At 40.1% G+C, this 18,901-nt stretch overlaps 1 protein-coding gene across 3 annotated transcripts in view; it reads left to right on the top strand.

Moving 5' to 3' along the window:
- The window catches only part of WT1 (WT1 transcription factor), a 50,707-nt gene that overhangs the window by 18,311 nt on the left and 13,495 nt on the right, over positions 1-18,901 (top strand). The window lies entirely within an intron of this gene.

Here is an 18,901-nt window from a genome sequence, read left to right as displayed (position 1 = left end):
ACTCTCTCCAAACTAAAAGATAGAGCATGATTGTGAAGGGAGCAGTACATTTCAATTTTTTAAATTTCTTCATGCTGGAGTACAGGGTTTGTTTGTGTAATTATAAAAATTACACATAAAGGAATCTTGGTGTGTATTTGAATCTGGGTCTTTCCATAGTTGAGATAAATTTTGGTATCTTTTAAGGTCTTTAGACATGTAATATTAGTTGCTTGCTGGGGAGTCAGAAGCCATATTGTAAGGATGAAGCACAAAGTTTGAATAATTTATTTTGTTCAACCCTGTATAAGAGAAAAGCAAAATGAAACAAACAAAAACCAAAAGAGTTTTTATTGTGCTATCACCTATATTTCAAAAAAGGATTTCTGAAATAAAAATGCATTTCTTGAATACTAGCTTCATTCAGAGAGCCATATAAAAAGGATTAAATTATCTCAATAGAAGAGCAGCTCTTCAGAGAGCAAAAAATTACAATTGTCTAATTTGGTACCATCTTCTCACACACTGTGGATTTATCTCTTTAGAACATACTGTAGGTCAGCTAACTTCTGCTTCCATTTTGTCAACTGAGCATTTATCTAAGGAGTGGTGTGAACGTTATTGGACCTTGAATAACGGGCTTTACATACATTTCCCCATCTGATCTCACCAGAACCTCAAGGATACTATGATCACATCCATTTTTCAGATGAGGAGACTGGAGACGTTAAACTACCTAACCAAGGTCATGTAGCAAGTAATTGGCAGAGCCATGTTGGAATCCACTTCTGTGTAACTTCAGGACCTGGGGCCCTAGGTTTGAGCTTCTTGAACTTTTTAGTCTGTGACCCACAGTTAGAAATGCCTTTTACACTGAGAGTCAGTATACACACATGCATACAAACACAACACAAACAGATTTTTGAGATGATGCTTTTACTACATGCTGTCCACACTGATATATCCTACTCTATTCTATGTCATGTAAAAAATGCTGATTGTGATGCCCTAAATCGATTTTACAACCCATGGATATATCACGGATTCACAGGTTGCCTCTCTTTTAGCTCTTAAAAATGATGACTCCTCAGCTCTCTCCTCCAAGCCCATGAGCAGCAGAGGCCTGGATTCAGCTGAATCAATAATTCCAGTGGAAAGTTGGGCTTAGGCAGGAGTACTGAGATATTTATTTGCTTATATTTGCTTTTTTTCCACCGGGGAAACACAATCTGAGTAGGAGTCATTATTCTCTATGAAATTGGATTTACTTTCTTTAGCCATGGTATGAAAATACTGTTAATCTGGAAAATACATTTCAGAAAAGATATGCCATGGAGGAAGATAAGGAAAAAGAACTGTCCTTTTCATTTAATCTATGAGTAGTGTCTTGACTCCTTGAAGTCAATGGTAAGAAACATCATGCTGACGAGGTAGCACAGAGGAAAACTGGAGATCTGACTCAAGTTTTGGAGAAGAAAAATAATTTCTATATCACACATAAAAACGAGGCAGTTTCAGTTTTTTACTAAAAGATCATGTACTTCAGACTAAACCCCAATACATAAATACTTGTTCGTATCCTCTTTCCTTGAAAATGTTACTTTAGAAAAAGGTGACTCCACAAAGAATAGACTTATTTACTTGTGTCCTAAGCCAGTTCGTGGAGACATAGCCCAGTTGGTGGCAGGGAGCAGTGCCACAATGGATGGGGACAGGATTTTAAGGCGAGCATGGGCAAAATGAAATGAAAACGTGACATAGTGGTAGGGAGGGGAGGTACTCGTCCCAATGACTTACTCCTCTCTCCTCCTTTCTCCCTTTGTTCACTTTCTAATCTCTGCATGCCTATTGAGATCAGAGCTACTTTTATGACCTCAAATGGGAGAACTTCTTATTTCAGCTTAAGTCAAAGAGAAAGTATTTTATGAAACCACTTTCCATTACTCCAACTCTGCCCTTCATCCAAAGACAAATGATGGTAGACTTTTACAAGTTCTGGGCAAAAACATTACAGGGGAATTTTTCTAAGTGCGAGCCCACCATTATGTGTATCTGTTTATAATGCTTTGCGTTGTTTTTTATTTCTTTAAAAAAATTTTTTTTTTCTGTGTGTTCTTAATGGCTGCTGATTTCCTAAGGCTGCTAACAAGTCTGTGTTACTGTTAGCCTCTGTTTTGTCTCTTCTGGAGAAAATATCCTGCAAAATGGAGAAACACATCAACCTTGACTGTGGTCCAAGTTATTAAAACAAGGAAGAAGTTATTCTCTGGGGACTTGGGTAGGGGGAGTGGGAAATCGAACACAATAGAAATGTTAAAGGAGTGCTGAGCAAAGTGGACGGTCCCTCTGCCGGTCTAAGAAGTTCACAGACTGTTGTGAACACACAGTATTTGACCTGTGGGTGCTTGAAAGGAAAAACGAAAGTCTCACAATGAGTGATGTTTGGTGAAAACAAAGCTGTGCATTTTGGTAGGGCTGAGGCTGTAGAATCTGGAGAAAATCCTCGCTAGACATGGTCTCATCCCTGGGAACCTGTGCCAAAAGAGATAGCTGTCTTCGTTGGCTGGGAGTTCCAATACACAACCCAGCACCTTCCCTCTCAGGCTCCGTGAACATAAGGTACCCGTCCAAGAGATTTACTTCTTGGAAGTAGATAGCTGCTTTTAAGTGGCTCCTGGAGCTTGAGATGCAAAGCATCTCTGTGACTATCAACATTCCTGAGTGTACTCTTCCACTACCCTCCCAGCAAACAGTTGTTACCTTCCCTGCTTCAAATGGATACATTTGGTCTAGAGTTCTTTATTTATTATTGCTTTGCATTGGACTTGGCTGCAGTCTCTTAGCTATAATGAGCAGACAAAGTATGGGATTCCTGGGTTTGCAAGGTGGGAATGGAAATGATTTAGAGCTTGCTGCTTTTACTTACAGTGGACTAATTCAGGAGCTTCTTTGCCTTTACTTCTCACCTTTCTGCTACTCTCTCCCCAGGTGCTCCCCTGTTCCAGCCTTTTTCTTATGAGCTTGTATTCAATTAATGTATTCAGTTTTTTTGTTATATGGAAAATTTAGAAAACACAGACTATTTAGAAAAGGAAATTAAAACTGCTCCAAATAGCCTAGGGGGAGACTACTGTTAATATTATGTACCTTTTGAATACATACATGTACATTTGTAGCATTTTCTTTGTTATAAAAAGTTACTGGCTTCAGCTTAAATCTAATTCAACAAATGCATATTTATAGGTCATTTTCTGTGTTCCAGCTCTCATGAAAGCATCGACTTTTTGAGATATTCTCAGCCTCTTAAAAATACTTAAAAAAAATATTTGGAGCTCTATAGACTTATCCTCCCCACGCCATGTTTGTAATTATTTTATTTTAAAGCTAGAAATTATTTTCATCTCACTGTTGCTATTGTTAGCTGCCATTGAGTCGATTCCAACTCATGGTGACCTCATGCGTTACAGACTAGAGCTGAGCTCCGTAGGGTTTTCCTAGCAGTAAGATAGTTCACCAGGCTTTTCTTCCATTGCGCTGCTGGGTGGATTTGAACTGTCAGCTTTTTGGTTAGCAGCCGATTACAAACCACTTGTGCCATCCAGGCTCCTTTTTCATCTCATAAAGGTGAGCAAAAATAAAGGGTTTGTTCAGATCAGCAGAAAAAGAAGCCAAGAAGGAAAGATGGAAAGGGAAGGGGGTGAAATTGGAGATGAGGAGTGTGGTGGTCTCAGCTCAAGAAAATGAAGTAGGGCTATTGAAACTTCCTGATCTCAGCTTAGGAAGATAAAGTGGGGTGTGTGTGTGTGTGTGTTAGTGTTAGTGTTAGAACGAGCAGATGCATATCAGAAGAGTGAAAGATAATCATTTATGATCTAAAGGAATATTTTGGACCTCTAATGCCTGTAACTCCATCCTGGGCTCTTTTGACAACTCTGCTCACCATTTATCTTTCTCTCCATCACCTGCCCATGAAAAGATGATAACTTCTAGCTACAAAAACATTGCCATAGAAGCTACACTAATAAAAGGTCATCCAAATAAATGGTTCTCTGAAATGAGGACCTACTGCATCATTTAGTAGGTGTTTTTCTATTAAAACTAAACAAGTACATCTATGCTAGTTTTATTTCTAACACCTCATTTTTAAAACAAGCCACGGATGTGTTTTCTTAAGGCTAAGGTAGTGACCGTATTTAAAATAAAAATAGCTTTCCTCCCTTATTATAAAAATAATATAAGCTCATTATTAAAAAGTTCAAACAGTACCAAAATGTTATAAAGAAGAAAATAAGTCATCTATTATCTTATCATCCAAAGATAACTTTTTTTTTATTGTGCTTTAGCTGAAGGTTTACAGAGCAAATTATTTTCCCATTGAATAGTTTATACACAAATTGTGTCATGACATAGGTTGCACTCCCCGCAATGTGTGAACTCTTTCCCATTACTACCCCATTTCCCTTCATCTGGTTATCCTGCCCCTTCCTGCCTTCTCATCTTTGCTTTTGGAAATACGTTGTCCTTTTGGTCTCATGTAGATGATTGTTCTAAGGAGCACTTTTCTCACATGTGCTATTGTTTATTTATAGGCCTGTCTATTATGTGGCGGAAAGGCAATCTCCTGGAGTGGCTTCAGTTCCAAGTTAGAAGGGTGTCTAAGGGCTATAGTCTCAGAGGTTCTTCCAGTCTCTCTCAGACCAGTAAATCTGGTCTTTTTATGAATTTGAATTTTTTTCTCCTCCCCCCCACCCCCGCTCTAGGACCTTCTGTTGGGATCCTGGTTGATAACCTTTTTTTTTAAAAACCATTTTGGGGCGTATTTGTATCTGCAGGGAAAAAATATCTGGAGATAGTTTACCGAGCTATTAACTGTAAATCTCTAGGAAGATTAGCGAAAAGGGCAAAAACCTGATGAAAATGGATTTAAGAGATAATGGGATGAGATGAATTGGAGCCATTGTATAAAGATGACTTTTTGTAGAGTTTTGCTGCAAAAAGGAGCAAAGAAATGAAGTTTTAACTAGATGGGGAAGAAGGTCAGGAGAAGATTATTTTTATTGTTTGTCTCAGTTTACTTATTTAGTTGTAGGTAGGAGAAGTACCTGCTTGTTTTTTTGTGATGGGAGGAATCCAGGAGAGGGAAAAATTGCTGATGGGAGGGGGTGGAATTGATGGAGCAATGTCTTTGAGGGAGAAAAGACTCCATGGACAAGCGTGGGAGCCTACTTTAGCTAGGAGCTGGGATACTTCATCTGGTAACAATATGATTTATAGAAGTTCTTGTGTATAGGGATGTTAACTCTTTGCTTGTCGTATATTCTGCAGATGTTTTCTCTGGTTCGTATTTTAACTCCGTTTATGGGTTATATTTTTCCACTCAGAAGTTTTTATTTTTATAGTAAAAATGATCAATTTTTATTTTATAGTTTCAGGTTTTTGTCTTTTGTATCATGCTTGGAAAGGCTTTTCTGACCCCAAGACTTTTTTTTTTAGTGTGCTTATTTTTTTTCTGGTATATTTTTAAATTTACTTCATATATTTAAATATTTATTTTGTGTGAATTTATTTGATTGGATTTCAATTTGATCTGTTTCCATATGACTAGCCAGTGTCCTCAAATCATTTTAAATAACCCACCCTTTCTTCATGGATTTCAAATACTGTCTTTATCAAACACTAAATTCCTTGTATCCATTTCTAGACTCTTTATTCTGTTGTTTTGCTCTGTGTGGCTCTTTCTGTCCAAGTATCAGACTGTTTTCTTTGTTGTAATTTTATAGTCTGCTTAAATATTTGATCGGAATGTCCCCCAATATTATATTTCTTTTTAAAATTATTTCTGACTGTTCTTGTTTATTCTTCAGGATGAACTTTAGATTAAATTTTGTTAATTAAAGAAAGTCTTTGTAAATGTTGATTCATTAATTGTGACAAATGTACCATATTAATGTAATCTCAGGAGCCCTTGTGGTGCAGTGGTTAAGAGCTCGGCTGTTACCCAAAAGGTTGGCAGTTCGAATCCACCGGCTGCTCCTTGGAAACCCTATGGGGCAGTTCTGCTCTGTCCTGTAGGGTCACTGTGAGTCGGAATCGACTCAACAGCATCAGGTTTGGTTTTTTTGGTATTAAAAATAAGGGAAACTGGTTATGGAGGTATATGGCTGGCTAGGTGGGAACTCCCTGTATTCTCTTTGAACTTTTTTTGTAAATCTAAAACTATTCTAAAATAAGTTTATTTTAAAAAAAAGTCTTCATTGGAATTTTGAATGGGATTGTATCAAGTCTAAAAATTAATTTTTGAGAAGACCATCTTTAAGAATCCTTGAAAACCATGGCATTTTCCAGCATTTTTTCAAGTCTTGTTTTATGTCATCCACCCATCCACCACTTGTGGTTAAGTTGATTCCAGTGCCTGGTGACCCCATGTGTGTCAGGTTAGAACTATGCTCCGTAGGGTTTTCAATGACTGATTTTTTGGAAATAGTTCTCTGTTTAGAATTTCCTGCTTTTCATTAATGCCTCTGGCCTCAAAATCTCTTAGAAAGAATGTGATTCTTTTCAGTTTATTGCAGGGTTTTTCCATTGTTTCCTCATCTCGAGTTACAGGTAGCCCCCTACTCCCCAGCTTACAATGGGGTTCCATTCTGACAACACTGTCATAAATCGGTTCTGATTTAAGTGGAATACCATTTTTTTTTAAGTTTTCATTATTATTGCCTTTTATTATTAGTATCTTTATAAATCTGATCTTCGAACATCTCCAGGTGAACATCTGAGAGTGATAACATCAGCAAATAACACGCCGCAACATCGTATGTAGTGCATATTACTAACGATAAGATGTACAAAAACAGATGGTCGTAAGTGCAGTTAGTGGTAACTCGAATATGTCCTAAGTCGGGAACTATCTGTACTTGGTTGTGTTACTGTTGGTCAGTTTGAGGGGTGGGGCTTGAAGACAGTGATGAACATGCAGGTATCCCTTAGACCTACTCACCTAGGTTTCAACTGGAGAAGCAGAAGCGATCTCAGTCTTGAGAGCCTGTGCATTATACTGGGTTTCAGGGAAGAAATATTTATGTCATTGAGCGTGGTTGAGTAAACTTTCTCAGAGACGGAGTGTGCGGGCCAGCTAAATGGAAGCCTTTGAGAACCCAGGCTGAAAAGGTCTTGTGCCATTTTGCCTGTGTGAGGGACAGAACTTGTCTATGATGTGGAGTTGGGCTAGAGCCAACATTGGTCTCTGGCCATAGAGCCAATTAAGGCATTGAGAATACAGAACCCAGTGAATTTGGTGAAACTAGCACCTCAAGGCCAGGGACATATATGTAAGAGGAGACCCAAATATTTCTTGTGTGGCCTGATGATGTGGTATATGAGAATGTGTGTCCTGATGTTTGTGTGTGTTGAGATAGGAAGGAAAATCATGCCTAAAACTACTCTTCCCAGCAGTAGGGGCCAAGAAACATTGTGCCTCTTTGGACTGTGTTCTCTCTAAACTATTGTAGAAAACTGCATTTAAGAGTATGTCTCAGTGTGAAATAAGAGGAAAAAGGTAAGTTAGGGGAGGCTTGTGGACCATTTCAAGTGGTGAGGAAAGCTTGATTGTTCATAAGGACTGATTTATACAAGCCTTGTGGTCAGGCTATTAACCACTCAGCCTGTGTCCCCTATTAATTAGTGGCTAAGGACTAGACAAGACACATGAGCCGTAACTATAAAGAAACTTTCCAAAGAGGAATACAGACAAGTAATATCAGTATAGTTGGAATATGTGGGCATTCTTCAAATTTGAAGGGACCAGTATTCATCTGTAGATATTATGTTTTGATATACAGTATTTGTTGAGAAATAAATCCAATCACCTTTAAATAACTATTACATTATGTCTTAATCAAGATCTTTCCTGTATAGCAGGTAGCTGGTTGTAACTGTTACAGATCAAAGAGAGAATTTAGCAGCTTATTGCATTATATTTAAAAACTCCATGGCTGGATTCAAGGACTCAGACAGTGTCATTACATCACTGTTTCATTGTCTCTTTTTTTTTTGGCTCTGCTTTTTTCTCCCCTGGCTGCCTTCTCAGATGGGCTCTTTCCATTGTGGCAAACATAACTCTGGTTTTTGGCACCTAGAGCCACAGAAGGAGAATGCTCCTGTACTGGTCAAAAGACCCAGGGAAGGCTTTGATTGGCTTGGCTTGGGTCACATGGCTTGAGAATGCAGTGGTCTGATTGGCCAGGCCATAGTCTGTACTGACTCCTGGAGCTGAGAGTGGGATTAGAGTGGGATGGTTCTCTGAAGAAGAGAGCTCTGTTACCAGAGGAAGGTGGAATGGATGTGGGATGGGCAAAACAAGAGCTAATCAATAGAGAATTAAAAAAGTAAAAGTTAGTGGAAGTGGAGTGAGTCCTCTTCCTCTCCAGATATTATGTGGAGCTATATGCCATATGCCAGTAGAGGGTCAGCAAAAAAGAGAAATGCCCTCAACGAGATGGATTGACACAGTGGCTGCAACCGTGGGCTCAAATATAGCAGCAATCGTGAGGATGGTGCAGGACCAGGCAGTGTTTCATTCTGTTGTACAGAGGGTCGCTATGAGTTGGAACTGACTCAACAGCACCTAGCGAAAGATGCCAGATGGATGTATGAGACCTGGACAGAAATTAAATGAAGTGTGGGGTGGGGGAGTCTGCCTTCTAAAGCTCATACAAGTGTTCACTAAAAAGTACGCTAGTTAGAATTGTCACCATAATGCAATTTTTAATTAAAAGTGACACAAAATTATTACGCTTTTGGTAAAAGTAGAAAAAAAAAAACAAAACCAAACATCTTTCTCTTGAGGTAGGAGCTGAAATTAAACTCCTGGCGGTGAGAGGAAGCTAAGCTGTCCTAGTGAAGAGTAGCTGAGTCTTTTCTGTGAGCAATTTTTGAGGAAATTCTATACCTATGAATTACTAGATATCAGATGTTACTTGCATTTTTTAACTCGATGAATTTAACTTTTTAAAAAAAATTTTTAGGTTTTCACTTTCTGTGCTGGATTAGTAAAAGGAACTGTATCTTTCCCCTGTCCTTATATACACCTAGAAGCAGAATAATCTTTTGGTTTTTAATATATCCATCAATTTGTTATCTTTCCACTATGAAAGCTATATGAAATTACACAAAGAAAAGCAAATGACTAGATGACACTGCTAATAGTATCTGTGCAGAATTGTGAATTTTACTTAAGATATTGCCCTTAGCACATCACACTCAGGCAAAGACTAACAGCATTTGTGTTCCATCTAGAGGTAGTTGTGCACGGTTGCCAGCAGCTCTGAACGTGTACAGAAAGATAACCCAGTATCTGTTCATTCCCCACATAAAATCTTATAAGTGAATACGAAAGTGAATTTTGAAATTACTCTGGCAATAGGGAAATTGGATTCTCATCGGTAAAGCTCTAGACCTAAGCTTTCCAGTGTGACCACTAAGGTTTCCCAGGGGAGGTTCCTGGGTTGGCCCTAAGTCCTCTATGGCTGAGTAGTTCAAGTCCATTACCTCTGGCTCGTTCTTGTACATGCTGACGTGATGATAACTTTCCACAGAGCGTTTGTACAGATGTTTATTGTTGTGTTTGTTGGTGGTGGTGGTTGTCCTCTTTTAAGTCTTTTTTTGTATTGTAATAGCCCCCTCCCTTTTTTTTTTCCCCTCATACTGCTGATTTGTTTGAGTCCCTAGGTGGTACAGTGGTTAATGTGCTTGGCTGCTAACTGTGGGGTTAGTGGTTTGAGTCCACCCAGAGGCACCTTGGAAAAAAGGCCTAGTGATCTACTTCTAAAACATCAGCCACTGAAAACACTATGGAGCACAGTTCTGCTCTCACATGCATGGGGTGGCCATGGGTCAGAAGCAACTCAGTGGCAACTGTTTTTTTTTATTTATTGATTTGTTGGAGAAAGCAGGTCAGTTGTCTGGTAGAATGCCCCACATTCTGGATTTGGCAAATTGCTTCCTCTTATGGTCCTTTAAATTTGAGCTTCTACCTCCTGTATTTCCTGTAAACACGTAGGTAGACCTAGAGGCTTGATTAGATTTGGGTTTCATTTTTTAAGGCAAGAATAAGTCATGAGTGGTGCTGTGTTCAGCCTCAGCTCTTGTGTTTAAACTTTAAAGAAACACTGTTCCTCAACGTGGTTCTGTAGGTCTTTCCCTTCAGAAAGTGGCATATTAGGCAAGGGGGTGATGTTTCTCAAATCTTGCAGCAAAGTGTATTTTCAGCACCACAAGAAATTGGGTACTTAAGAAGGATGGACAGAGAAGCGGGGTTGATGGGTAAATTCCATTTTCTGGATACATGAGGGCCTGAGGTTTCCCCAGGTGCTTCCCTTCAGTCTGATTACCTCTGAAAAGGGGAGAAGACAGAAGGGAAGGTGGGGCATGCCCACCTGGCCAATAACTAGAGGTGAGAGAGAGAAATCACAGACAGAGGTTTTCTCTTTTTGAATATTCATATTAAATGCTAATTGCCTTTAAAAGGTTCTGTTTATTTATTTTTTACCTCTTCTGTTGATAAGGGATTTCAGGAAGCTCTGGTTTTCCTCATCTGTAAAACCTCAATTTCCTTTTATTAATTGTTTTGTGCCTGTGGAATATCAAAATTAATCATTTCTAAAGAAGCTACTCTTCAAAATTTTTTTTCTGGGTCAAACCTCTGTGTATAAGTTCTTAGCATGAAGAAGGCTCATAATTTGGGTTATATGAGGGACATGTTTCTCCTCTAAGGACACGTGTTTATGCATTTTAACTCAGTCTAGGAAAAGAGAACTTTCTCAGGACACATTTTTATGCATTTTCTTTTTTTTTTTATTGTGCTTTAAATGAAAGTTTACAGTTCAAGTCAGTTTCTCATACAAAAATTTATACACACATTGCTATACATTTTTATGCATTTTTAAAGCTGCTTAGGAAAATGTACAGTCCAGGCTGTCTCCAGAAATGAAGTCATGAGGTGTATACTCAGCTGATAACTGCTTCTGCTTAGTTTATCTTCCTAGTTAGGTAGAAAGAATTTTTTTTTTGCCCAGTTTCGGCTGCTCTGTCGCACATAAGCCGGCCATTTCCATCAGTTGGCCTTGGGTTTTGTTTATATGAAAATAAATATTATGCCTGAGAGCAGAAGCAAAAGCATGCTGAAGAGGGAATATGTTGAACTTGCCCCCCCCCTTACTCACCAATTCTCTTATCTTTCCTGTTCCTCCAGCTACATTTGTTAAACCCTCAACATTCCTAATTTCATTCATACCCCTGGAGAAAAAAACTGGGAATCATTCAAATATCATGATGATAGAAGTGAACCATTAGGATGGGGTTACACCACCAGAATTGTCTGGCTGGTTTTGAAGGAAGAAGGGCAGCACTGACCTGGACTCAAACATCAGCTCTGCCACTTTGGGCAAATGACTCAATCTTCTGGGACCTCAGTGTGTCATTTTCCTAGGAGAGCCCTGGTGGCATAGTGGTTAAAAGGTTGGCAATTGGAGTCCGCTGGCCGCTCCTTGGAAACCCTATGGGGCAGTTCTGCTCTGTCCTGTAGGGTTTCGATGAGTTGGAATCAACTTGACGGCAATGAGGTTTTGTTTTGTTTTTTTAATGGATAGTAACAAAGTACCACAAACTGGGTGATTTACAAGAAAATAAATTTATTGTCTCACAGTTCTGGAGGCTAGAAGTCCAAAGCAGGATGCCGGTCATGTTGACTCCTTCTGAGAGCTCTGAGGGAGAATCTGTTCCATGCCTCTCTCTCAGTTTCAGGTGATAGCCAGCAATCCTTGGCGTTGTAGTCTCTGCCTCCATCCGTCTCTGTGTGCCTCTTCTTCTCTTTTATAAGGACATAACTTGTATTGGATTAATATCCTACTTCACTATGACTTCGTGTTAACCGATAACATCTTCAAAGACCCTATTTCCAAGCAAGATCATGTTCAAAGGTACTGGGGTCAGGACATCAGCATGTCTTTTGGCAACACAATTCAATTCATAACACTCAGTATTCTTTGCTGTAAAATAGGGATAATACAATGTAAGCAATAGTTCACATTTCTTGAGTGGGTACCACACACCAGGCATTATACTCTACTTAACCTGATCTCATCTGATCCTTTAACAGTGGTGGGGGAGGACCTATTAGTCTCATGAGACCAGGGAGGTTAAGTCATTCGCCTAAAGTGATATATAGGCAGTCCCTGGGTTACAAACGAGATTTGTTCCTAAGTCCCCGGGTTACAAACGAGATCTGTCTTTAAGTCAGTTCTAGGTAAGTCCAGAACAGGTACATGTAGTTCTTATTTAGCGTCAGCTAGTCAAATGTTTGTCTTAGTATATTGTTTATATTTTACCTTTCTGTGCATATAAACACTTAAGAAACACTTCCAAACCACGCAGTGTTTTCATGAGCATCACAAAGTATATGCGTTTGTTGTTATGAACCATTGTATTTAACTCAAATTTTAAATATAACAGGCTTTGTGGCAGTCCATTTTTAAGCACGAGTTGTCCATAACACAGACATTCATAACCAGGGACTACCTGTACTTTAATGACTCCTTGGTTGTACTAAGGATCAAAAATATAAATTTTGTAGATCTCAATCACCAGGGTTGTAGGAAGCATGCAAAAAATAACTTTTGTGGTTAATAGTCAGCAATTGCATGTATCATCATAAACTTGGATCTTTTGTTGGGATAAGGTTAGTGAGTGATAATTTCAGACAAATCTATGAAATAGGTTATTAGCTTCATTATACTGATGATGAGTCTCAGATGCAGAGAGGTTTAGATGACTCACCCATGAGCACTGAGCAAATAAATGGCAGAAGTGGGCCTGGAACACAGCCCTTCAGACACAAAACCCGTGTTCTTTCAGGCTAGTCTGGTGATCGGAGATAAAAGATGAAGATTACTTTAGATCTTTCAAGTAAATCTGTAAAAAGCTGGAAAGAAAATACGGTTCCTTTGGATTGATTGTACAGAAATGTAATTTTCTCTCCATAACTTCTAAGACTAAACCTACTTTCAAGTGGGCCAGTGAAATTTAGAGGCATACTGTTGATAACTGTAGATGATAACTTCTTCAGGATTTTGATCTAACAGCATTGGCCATTCCTGCTAAATACAACATCCTTGTAAGCTTTTAAGGAGCCCTGGTGGCACAGTGGTTAAAGCACCTGTCTACTAACTAAAAGGTCAGTGGTTTGAACCCACCAGTCGTTCTGTGGGAGAATGATGTGGCAGTCTGCTTCTGTAAAGATTACAGCCTTGGAAACCCTGTGGGCAGTTCTGCTCTGTCCTGTAGTGTCGCTAAGAGCTGGAAAGGACTTGATGGCAATGTTTTTTTGAGTTTTTGTAAGCTTTTAAGGGTTTAGAAGATTCTATACTTGGTTTTCAAAGAAGTGGACGTATCCTCACCTCTACTTCATTGCCATGTGGAAGGAGACAACAGAATCAAGATGGAATTTTCCAGTTTGCAGTTTAAATGCCACTGGTTAGCCTTTAAAGCAGAGTTTGCAAACTGGTGGTCCTCAGGCTAGAGGTATGTTTTGTCTGGCCCAACAATGTTTCTGTAAAATTTGAATTATTTGCCAGAATTTAAACCTCAGATAATCTCACATAAAAATCCACTTTCCAACTTGTCTTGGAAGGTGGAAATATCTGATGGTACTGAGTTTGCATTACTGTTTGACAGTGGTTGGCTGGTAGACCCGAGTCATGGCTACCTCTTTGGGCAGGGAGTTGGGTCACTAGTCAGTGTCGTTCTATTCTCCAGAGCCCTCTTCATTCGTCTAACTTGGCCTCTGTAGGTATTTGAGTTTGTGCGTCTACTTTAAGGGAAAAAGAACCAAGTCCATATTGTGGCCAATTTAGCAAAGACATAAAATGATTACCCCTTGGCCAATAATTTGGAAATTCAAGAGAATAAGAGAGGTAGCAAAAGAGCTGAGACAGGTAAATGTCTTTTTTTTTTTTTTTAAATAGGAAAAAGTAACAACAACAAGTGGATTCTGGAAACCACAGAGCAGTGAGCTTAGAATGAGGCTTTGGGAAAGTTATTAAACTAGACCTTTGGGAGCATGTAGGGAAGAAAATGGAGATCTTAGGAACCAAGGTGGGTTCACCATAAACAAGGCATATGCCCAAATCTATTTCCTTTTGTGGTAGAATTATTAGTCTGGTAGATTAGGGAAGGTTAACTAATACAGTGTCTCTCTGCTGCAAAAAGATATTTAGTAGTTATTCCTAATGTCCTTGTGAACAAGATAGGGAATTACACGCTAAATACTTAAGTGGATTTGCGCCTAATTGAAAAACAAAACCAGAGGAGCTGTTTAAAGAATCTTTGTCAAGCTAGAGAGTGGTTTCTAGTGCAGCGCTCTGTGTGGGAAGGGAGGAACAATCCCACCACCATGAGCCTTCTCTCCCACATCTTTACCTGCCTGTGCCAGACCCACAAGCTCTTCTCCCCACATGCTGGAACCATAGTTTCCCTCAGTACACCTCACTGTAAATTCCTGTGATCTCCCTGATTATCTTGGCTGACTAGTAGTCAAATCCTTTTTCCCATCAGCTGAGTCAGGCATCTTATCTATCAAAAAGAAGTTTATTAGGCAACAAAGAGAAAAACAAAATAGAAAAATACAAAAACTTTTTATAAAGCACATTCTAAGAAAGCCCAGTCTCACCTAGGCTTAGATCATGTGCCTGGCAGTGCATAGTGGCAGGGTTCCTTTACTTTCCTTCTCATTGTCTGGCTCAGAGGATATATTAAGCCATTGCATGTATTTCTACCCCAAGAGAGATTTGGGTCTCTCAATTGCTTGGACTGGTAGGATTCACACTTGGTTCTAGAACCTGCTTTCTAGCATCAGTACCATGAATGATAACTCTCTGTCTCTGAGTTGTGATGAATTTTTACCTCACAACTGTCCAGAACTATGTGATTTTGTTATGTGGAAGGTGCATTTCTGTCTTTGGGCTGGTAGCTTCTTGATCCTCTTGAAGGACCACTGGCTCAGACTTCTACAAATTCTACCCTTACTCTTCTTTGGTTCATCCAGAGCATGGTCACTGGATATTCGTTAAGACTGGTTCTCTCTTAAAGCTTGGCATGATCACTTGACTATCTAAGCTAGAAATGGGTCCTAACAGTGGCTATTGTCCCAATGGCAGCCATCATCTCTGGGCCTTTCTGTCTCAGGTTAGGTAAGGCTGATGACTTATGCCCTTGCTGGACTATAACCCCACCCAAGTGACTAGATTCTCTATGATGGCTCCCTCAGGTTGCCCCATGGAGAGACTTTCTAGAATCCTATCACTTCCTGAATACCAGACAAAAATAGTTAATACAGGTGGTAAATACAGTAGACAGATCCCATCAACAGCAAAGAAGAGCGTTTCTCTTATGAAAACACAGAAAAGATGCTTGTCAGATACAGAGATGGCATGAAATGAAGACGGCAAATGTACTGGAAGCCAAATCCATAGTCAAAAAAATTTCGGCAATTGGGGATGACTGGCTGAAAGAGGTAGATTGGAATTTGAAGGATAAATGTATAGTCTTGAATTCTAGTTTGAAAAAGCTCAGAGATGGAGATACCTGCCTTGATTGCAGTTCATGCTTGAGGTGGGGGTGAGGGCCTGGAGATTTTATTTGACTGCAGGAAGGTCATTGTGACCTGAGTGCTAAGGAGTTATTTGCTATTAAGTGTGTTAAGAGCAGTCCTCTGGCCAGATCAAGGAGGGAAGCCCGAGGTCCCCTGCCCAGGGATCAAGCACCGGCAGCCTGCGGGCCTGATGCATTGTGATGTGTTTGACTAACATGGTGATTTTTTAAAACTGGGAATGGAATCCTTTCGGGTGAGGCACGTACCCTCCAGTCTTAAGCATTTATGTTACTTTTCTGTCTCCAGTGGCTTTTATGTTTGTGGATAATCGCTCGTTTCCCTGCCCCCTTATAGAAACACACAGATAAATGCATGTCTGTACTGCCAGCACACTTCTAGGGCATTGGGTTCTATCCTAGGCCCTCACTTTGAAAGGTACATAACAAAATAACACAGATCAAGAACTGGAAGTTCTGGAAAGTAAAGGAATTAAAACATTGATTCACATGGTAATGGTTAGAGAACCACACCTCTGGAGTGCTGTCTTTAAATACCTGAAGGGTTGTCATGTGGAAGAGGAGTTAGATTCAGGCCATCACAGGGAATGTTTATGGACTATGTATGCACTTTACCATAGTCACTAAGTTTGGATGGAGAATACAAAGAGGAGCAAGGCAGTCTCTGCCTTCAAGGCCAAGTTTACCATCAGAGGAGATGCACAGAGATGGCTGTAAAATAGTAACACTTACTTTATGGTTCTCCAGAAAACAGAAATGAGACAGACTTCAGCTCAGTTTGGACAGGCCCTTCCAGCAATTACAGAACAAACCCATTGCCGTCGAGTCAATTCCAACTCATAAAAGCTGTACCCAAATGAAATGGGCTGCCCTGAAAACTAGTCATCAGTCATGTTGCTCAACTTTTGGGGATGAGCTAGAAGAGATGGTTGGGGCTTGGAGCAGATGGCCTGTCTAGATCCTTTCTACCTCTGTTGGTCTATGGTTCCAAGACTACCAACTTGCTTTCTTTTGCTTCTCTAGAGTTACTACCATATTAAATGCTCACTTGTTGTACTCATTGTTCTGGGCAAGCCACACTGGAAAGAGTGTTAAATTGCAGGGCTACAGCTTGGAATTGCATTGGTGGGTTTGTCTTATGGAAACGCAAGAGCAGATAGGCAGTAGCTCCTGTTGTTCTTACTCATTGACCTGATAGAAGAATTTAGTGGCCTGTTCAGCAGGAACAATCTTGTTGCTGGTTGCTTCTTCTGTTTGTTGGTTTGCATCTGGTCATGAGGTTCATGTCGTTCCTTTTGAGTGTCATAATACTTTATTCCTTAGGACAAGTATCCTGAGGAAAGTCCGTTTCCCATGCCCCCAACCCTCCAGGAACCCAGATAGCACACAGAGATTAGCTGTCAAGACAGGGGCTTCTAAATCTTCCCTTTTGAAGGCATAACTTTAGAAAAATTAGATTTCTATTATTTTGGATTCCCTAAATATCCTGCAGAAGCCCTGGTGGCACAGTGGTTAAAGCAATTGACTACTAACCGAAAGGTCGGAGATTTGAAACCACCAGCAGCTCTGGGGGAGAAAGATGAGGCAGTCTGCTTCTACAGAGATTTACGGCTTTGGAAGCCCTACGGGATTGCTGTGAGTCGGAATCGACTTGATGGCAGTGGGTTTGGTTTTTTGGTAAATAGTCCTCAGTCCTAGAAAACATGTAAGTTGCATTTTGACTTCACACAGAAGGTTTATCTGGCAAAGGCAGCACCCCTTCACGGTCACTGAGGCAAAATGTTTTGGCAAGTCCACTCTGGTCCTGCCGTCTTTCTGCTACCACATGGCCACTGTCACCAATTCTCACTCCCCTGCTATTCATGTAATATGATTGTAGAGAAGGTAGACATGGCCTCTTTTCCTGGTAAGCACATTCTAAGGGCCAGAAAGGCAGATACTACCTGGGTTTGGCATCTCTCTTCAATGTTCTTCGTGTGTTTTACCGTGGTTTATTTCTTTGATACATTTTTCCCCAGGTGTGTCAGGGATGTGGATGGACATTTGAAGGATGTGGAGATGAGACACTGTATTTTTACACAGATACCACCTCCTTCTATGTTTGGTTGCCAGCCGCTCCCTCCGCTCGTGAGGTATTTTCATAAGCATGCTATGCTGATTTTTTATAGCAATATGTAAAAAAAATTGCATAGTGGAGCTTATGAAAATACCTCACGGGGTAGGGGCGGGGAGTGACTGGCAAACAATCATAGAAGGTACACGTTATTTGCATAAAATAGGGTAGTAGCTTGAGGGAGCAGAAATGCCACCCATCTCCTCAAACTTGCTACCATTACTCCATGCAAAGGAAACAGAAATTCTTTCTGAAAAGTTGAAATCAGATCTAAATGTGAAACCCCACAGCTGCTTTGGCTCCAGGGTTTGTGGACGTTTCAGTCGTCCTGGAAGATACTCTTCCCTTCCAGGAATTTTCTCCCCTGGGTGAGTGAGAGTTGAGCCAGCCCCAGGCTTTCTCGACATCACATCAGATGAATGGAGCTGAGCAGCCAAGTTACCTGGTACCCACAGTGGGACACCCCTGGAATCTCAAGCGTTCTTAGCACTAACAGCCAGTTGGAGCCAGCCTCACCTAGAGGCTTTAAAAATGCTGATGCATGGGTTCCACCCTCCAGAGGTTTTTTTTTTTAGCTGCTTTGTATATTTCATACACCATGCAGTTCACTCACTTGAAACGTACAATTCAATGATTTTTAAGTATATTCACAGAGTTGTGTAACCATTACCACAATTTTAGAACATTTTCAGCAGTTACTTCCCGTTTCTCCTCAAGCTCCTAGCCTTTTGTTGTTAGTTGCTGTTGAGTTGACTCTAATAGCAGCCCTGTGTGTAACAGAACGAAACATTGCCCAGTCCTGTGCCATCATCACAATTGTTGCTATGTTTGAGCCCATCGTTGCAGCCACTGAGTCAATCCATCTAGTTGAGGGTCTTCTGCTTTTTTTGCTGACCTTCTACTTTACCAAGCATGATGTCCTTCTCCAGGTCCCTCCTGATAACATGTCCGAAGTCTATGAGACAAAGTCTTGCCATCCTTAATTCTAAGGAGCATTCTGGCTGTACTTCTTCCAAGACAGAATTGTTCGTTCTTCTGGCAGTCCATGATATAGTCAATATTCTTGGCCAACACCATAATTCAGAGGCATCAGTTCTTCTTTGGTCTTATTCATTTTCCAGGTTCATTGTTCTGGTAGTCTCTGATATG

This window comes from Trichechus manatus, unplaced genomic scaffold (genome assembly GCF_000243295.1).
Source record: "Trichechus manatus latirostris isolate Lorelei unplaced genomic scaffold, TriManLat1.0 scaffold00006, whole genome shotgun sequence".
NCBI classification, from domain to species: Eukaryota; Metazoa; Chordata; class Mammalia; order Sirenia; family Trichechidae; genus Trichechus; species Trichechus manatus.
The sequence above is the reverse complement of the archived record's forward strand: the minus strand, read 5'-3'. Positions and strand labels throughout refer to the sequence as shown.